The sequence below is a fragment of the Kryptolebias marmoratus genome, linkage group LG3, assembly GCF_001649575.2.
Source record: "Kryptolebias marmoratus isolate JLee-2015 linkage group LG3, ASM164957v2, whole genome shotgun sequence".
NCBI lineage: Eukaryota > Metazoa > Chordata > Actinopteri > Cyprinodontiformes > Rivulidae > Kryptolebias > Kryptolebias marmoratus.
Window position 1 is genome coordinate 8,808,535 of NC_051432.1, and position 6,281 is coordinate 8,814,815.

The window sequence follows — 6,281 nt, forward strand, 5'->3', positions numbered from 1 at the left end:
GTGTCACATTGTCTCGACGCTGGAACCAATGGGTATCTGAGGGCACCCACCATAAACACCTAAGTGTCCTCACCTTTTCACGTTGTTGGAAAGTGAAGCCATGTTTTATGGGAGCTGCCATGTTGGATTTTTGGAACCAGAGTCTGTGCACTGACAACGTGGGGCTTTAAGTCCCACCTCCTCTTTTATACCCAGTCGTGGTGTTACACGGGCTTTCTTTTTTGAGCATTAATTAGAGCTAAAACAAACAAAAAATATATATATATATTTACATACATTGTATAAGAAGACACCTATTTTTTTCATTGACATTAAATCAGACTGATAATAGAATAAAATTAATTATTACTTTAAAGTCACAAATTTACACACATTAAAAGATCACTTTGCCTTTAAACTGGTTGGGAAAGCCCAGATATTGATGCCATGGGTTTTAGCAGATGCTGATTGGTTAGTTGACAACATCTGAGTTAATTGGAGGCTCACCTGTGGGTTTATTTGAAAACACCTCAAACTCTCTGCTTCTTTGTTTGACATCATGGGAAAAATCAAACTAAATCAGTCAAGATGTCAGGAAGAGAACTGTCGACCTCTAAATCTGGTTCATCTTTAAAAACAGTTTCCAGATCTCTGAAGGTTCAATTAAACACAAGTCCAAACACCACAGGAACGTGCTGCCATCACAGAGCTCAGGAAGGAGACGGGTTCTGTGTTCCTGAGAGGAACCGGTGTGAAATGTGTGAATCAAAGATGAAACTAAAACTGAAATGTTGGGCCGTAATGATCACTGTTACATCCGGAGGAAAAAGGCTCGTAGGTCTGAGAACGCCATCCCAACCGTGAAGCACGGGGGAGGCAGCTTCATGGTGTGGAGGACTTTTAATGGCCTCATGAGGAAACAAGATGATGTGACGACACTGAAGCAACATCTCATCATCAGACAGGAAGTTAAAGCTGCTAAAGGACAACGATCCTCAGTAGACGGCCGAGTAAATTATTGTGAAAAGTTTGTAGAAGAATCCCCAAAACATCTGACCCAAATCACAGTTTAAAGGCAACGCTGCCAAATACTGAGGGGGTGAAAGTAATAAAATCTCCTTCTCTCTCGTTGTTGAGCCATTTATCAATTAGAAATAATTTGGGGAATCCGAACTTAAAGCAGGACAGGTTTTAGTCTGACTTACGGTCAGCCACTTACACCTGAGCTGTGATCTGCTGCTGGAGAGGAAACATCTCCAAATCCCCACATGAGTCCAGGCCCCGCTGACCGCTCCTGGCGTCCATCTCTTCTCCTGTTTGTCATCGGTTCGCTCCAGTCACGTGACCTCTCAAACACGTGTGGTGTCATTCCAGCCCCTGCACTCCATCTTGGTGCTTAACATTTTTGTTTTTGTTTATGTCAGCAGGCGTATATTAGCTGCTGCTCAGTGTGTGTGTGTGTGTGTCTGTACATTAAAGTCGACGTGTGATTTAAAACGTGTCTCTGTTCCTCCCGACGTCACCGCTCTCTTGTTTACGGCGCAGATGTTGTCGCAGACAGTCCGCGTTTTTCACCATCACTATAAACGTCGTGACGCTGTAAATTAGTTTGTTTCCACGGTGGGGGCTCGTTTCTGCAGAGGCATGGCGGCCGGTCCGTCTCTGGGGCCCCGGCCCCGGGCATTAATTTTCCCGGGGGGGCTACAGCTTTAATGAATCCTCGATGCTCCCTGAAAGTGGCTCGTCTTAACTCAACAGCTGCAGCCAAGTCGGAAACACAGCAGCAAGCAGGTTGAAGTGTCTGTTGAGTAAAATAAGTGTGTGTGTGTGTGTTGGGCGGAGAGGAATGCTCACAATTTATAGGTACTTTAACCCCGACGCAGCGACCGGTAGCCAACTGAGTCACTCTGTTATTTATTGCCGGCGAAGGTTTAAATCATAAGTGCTTCTGACAAATGGCTCCCTCTGGCGCTGAGAAATGATGCCGCTGACCTTGTCTCGCGGCCTCAGCAGCACCTGATTCTATTACGGCTGACAGAAACAAGAGGGAGACAGAGGGATGGGGGGGTCCAGATGCACAAACATCCTGCAGACGGCTCCGACACACAGCAGCAGCATATTTTACCGTCTGCTGGAAACAGGCGGCCTGATGGATGAAGAAGGTGGTGTGTCTCTGCAGCAGAAGCATCTGAAGGTTTCCAACAACAGGGTCAAACCTGCTGATGGTCGCGGAGAAAGGCTGAACTACACGTCTGACCCGAGCTCGTCGTGCAAATTATCGCCTGTGTTAGGACAAAGGACGAAAAGAATCGCGAGCAACTTACTGTCTCTGGTGTTAACACAGGAGGAAGACGTCTTGTTCGCAGCAAATATTTGACCTCGGCGGCGACCTGTCCGGGGTCTGCCTCGCCCTCTCACCCCGTGGCGGCTGGAGCTCGGCATCTGAAAACGGATGGATGGTAATCCTGAGACACCAGGTCTCATTCTGAAGAGAGACTTGTTTCAATCGTGTGATTAAAAAAACCCCACTAAAATCACAAACCAACGGCTAGGCGTTTGACGTTGAATCTCTAGTTCAGTCGTTTTGTGATTATATTAAAGGGTTTGGCGCGTGAAGGTACCCTGGCGTGTCAGGGGAGCAGGCTGGAGGTCGGACTTCTGTTGGACACTCTGTAGCCGTCTCTCATCAGGAGGACGTCACCAACGCTCAGCTGCCTCGGTGTTCTTTAAAAAGATACTTTTATTCGTCGCCGTTTAAACTTGACTGAGTTATGACGTTCCCTGTTTTTTTTTTTTTCATTTTTGCAATTACCGTTTCCCATGTATGGTTCTAAACTTGTCCATGTGCAACACTTCGGTGGGCAGTAGTGTAACTGCATCTGTTTTGCAAAATACTGTTCCATGACGAGTTTTACTGGATTACTGGATGGTTACAACTGATTAACTTTTGGAGTCAACCTGATTCAAGATGACCGCCACGGCTGACTGACCTCAGCAAACGCGGCTGTAACTCTGTTATTTCTACAGTGGCAGTGGCTGAGAGTGATCCCCATCAGGTCTCTGGCCTGCAGTGTGATGGGCTATCCTTCAAGCAATGTCACTTTGCTTTTTTAAATCATTTGGACTTGGTTGGTGAGGTTTGTTTTTGTCAGACAGTATCAACACACACGCAGCCGACGCTCATCTTATTTAGTTTGGTTCATCTGGGACTTTGGGCATGAAGGTGCAAGTAGTTCTGGGAAGAAAAGCAAAAAAGTGTGTGGTCTGAAAGTTTGGATCCTGCTTCTTTTCTTTTTGTACTCTCTGTATGGTTTCCTGCAAAGTGAGGCTGCCCTGCAGAGACATCTGTTTACTCAAGGAAACCCGTTCACAGAGTACAGTCCAGCTCACCCTGAACATGCAGCAGCACAGCGAATGGAAAAGGCCAGCGGGTGCAGGCACCTGCTTAGCGCCGAAAGATGCTGCTGAGATCCCCGGATTCCGTCAGATCTCAGAATGTTCCTCGGGACAGTTTCAAACGTCTGCATTATTCAAACAGAACAAGGCAGACTTCTGTGGGGGTTTCTGTAAGGGAGCAAGGATCAAGAGGCAGCTCCAGCCCAAAAACCGAGAAAAAATAACTAATTATGACCTATTTTATTCTCTGCAGCTGCAGAAGCAGGAAGCTGGGCCACTGCAGCGCTGGGGAATGGTGTCAGATGAATTAATCATACTTCACAACTCATTGGAAGACTGAAAGATAATTGCACAGAATACATTTCACTTTTATCTTTTTACTTTTAATTTTTTAAGAAATATGTGCCTCAGACTGCAGAAGCTGAACTCGACTGATTTACTGTCTTGCTGGCAAAAACAAGTACTTTTCATATTATTTCTTTGGTCTATTTTTGTCCCCCTTTTTTTGTGGGCTTGAAAATTCATTCAGCTGCTCCCTTCTGTGCATCCTAATGAGATCTGAGTCAGCAGGGTGTATTTTGCTTCGGCGTGCCGGAGCACACCGAGGAGTGTTCGTGTCGCGCAGCCGGCTTTTCATCCGGCTGGTTTCCCATCATCTGGGATGCTCCCTGAGATGTTCGGAGGGAAATAAGCTGTTATCCTCCCGACAAGCTCATGGAGAGTGGAGAAGGCCCTCACCGAAGTCTCTTTTTCCTGCCTGTAGTCGGGAGTGAAACGGGGAAAAGGAGCGGCGTCAGTCGAACTGAAGTCCGGTCCTTTCGGTCTGTTGAGAAACTTCAGCTGATCTTTGTTTGTGGGTCGAAGAATCGATCCGTGCAGGATGGGGCAGGATTAAAAAACTGAGGCAGATGTTAGGGAGTCCAACACGGTCAATCCAAAGACGAGCAGAGCTGCCACCTCATGGATCAGTGGTGAAAGTACAATAATATGAATCACAGCTCATAGTCCTTCCTAAACTTTAAACCTATTTTTGCATAAATCCTGAAAACAAAAAAAAACAACAACACTTGTTTACTTATTTAATGATCTGATACTACACATGTGCCACACAAGTCCTGTGCCACCTCCTGTCTCAGGAGGTCTCAGATTTCAGCTTTCAAAAACATATAATGGAGCTTTAGGCCTGATCCCCAGTCAGTTTCACTCCAATCAACACCTGCACTCATGTGACAAGAGTGGCCCCTCAGTGAGTCAGACAAACAAGGATTCTAACGAGCCTCCATTGTTAGGAGAGTGAGAACAATTTGCAAGCAATCCAGCTTACATCACATCTCAGCTTTAAAAGCTCAACTCCACACACTCTATTTCTGAATTGAGAAAGCTCCTCGGATGAGAAGCGAAACGTCTTCAGCTACAGAATAGAAGTCCAGTTGTTTTTGTTTTTTAACTTTTTTTGAACTGTCGGTACAGAGTGTGAACAAAAAGAAGGATTTCTGAGGAGGTTAACAGAGGAGGTTTGATTAGGTGGTCATCCAGTCAGGTAAAGACTTCCTGAAGGGGCTAACATTTATTCATGAGTCTACCATCAGGAAAACAACATGATGTGGTGTCAGGGCTACTAGAAGATTAATAATCTAAAAAAAAGAACAGTGCTCTCAGTCTGTGGGTTTTGTTAAATCTACAAGGGAGCGAATGAATGAAAATCAATTTCTTCATGTGAACAAGCACAGAAACTAACAAACTGTCTGAGTTCGAGCCTTGGGCATGGTCGTTGCCGTGAATTGCTCTCCCTTTATATTTTAAATCCCCTCCATATCTCGGCCACGTTGGCACAGCTGACGTAAAACCACTGACAGCAGGTCAGCAGCAAAGATCGTGAGGAGAGTGTGGCAGCGACTCCGATCCCCATCAGTTCAAAAAAGAAGGCCTTTTTGATCAGTTTTCAGATCCGTCCTTCAAAACAAAACATTAATTTCAACATCACATGCATGGTTTGTTTAAACAACTTCTCTTTTCTTGGTATCAGAAATATTTGCACAACACTGAACTCACCTTTTATCAAACCAGGGCAGAATAATGACTGATGCAGACACAAACATTGCTGCTGACTGAACTTATCCTTTTAGTTTACACACAATGGGGCCAATAAGGGGGGCCAGGAGTGGCACTGGCCCCCCTCTATTAGTTTCTTGTCCCCTGTTGGCCAAACCAGACACATATATGTAATATTTATTTATTAATAATCAGTAATATTACCTGTAAATAATAAACTGGAGTACATTAGTTGGTAATTCTTTAACTCTCATATTGCCCAAGTTTTCAAGTCGGCTTAACAGAGTAAATTTGACGCCATACTCCCTGGTGGCTGGTTTGATGGCCCCCTTAAAAAGTTTCTGGAGGCGCCGCTGACTCCAAAACAACCATTTCCCCGATACGTTTGGTAAAGTAATCGCATGTGAGCAGAGTGAAGCTTTACTGGTTCCAGATGTTGTATATTTGTGTTCTTGTATTTGTCCTACATTTGTTAATATATAATTTAGGATTTTTTTTTAACATTCTGTATTATGATTCTGAATTGTTTTTCATATCCTGCACAGTGCCGTCTAATCAGCTTAGACATGTTAAAAAGTGTAGTTTTTAATTTAAAGTGCACACTTTGATGCTTTTATTTGCATTACCAAATCTCACATTCTTGTTTTATTATATCTGATTTATTTTACTAATTATTAATTTTAAATTGCTCAGAAGACATGAAAAGATATTTTAGGACAAACTTTTAGTATTTGCATTGCATAATGTTTCTATTTTGTACGAACTGGTCAATTAAATAAAATGAGCAGTCAGCAAATAAGGATAAAGAAGGGAAAAATGCTAATTACAAAAAATAAAACTCGCGCTCTCAATAA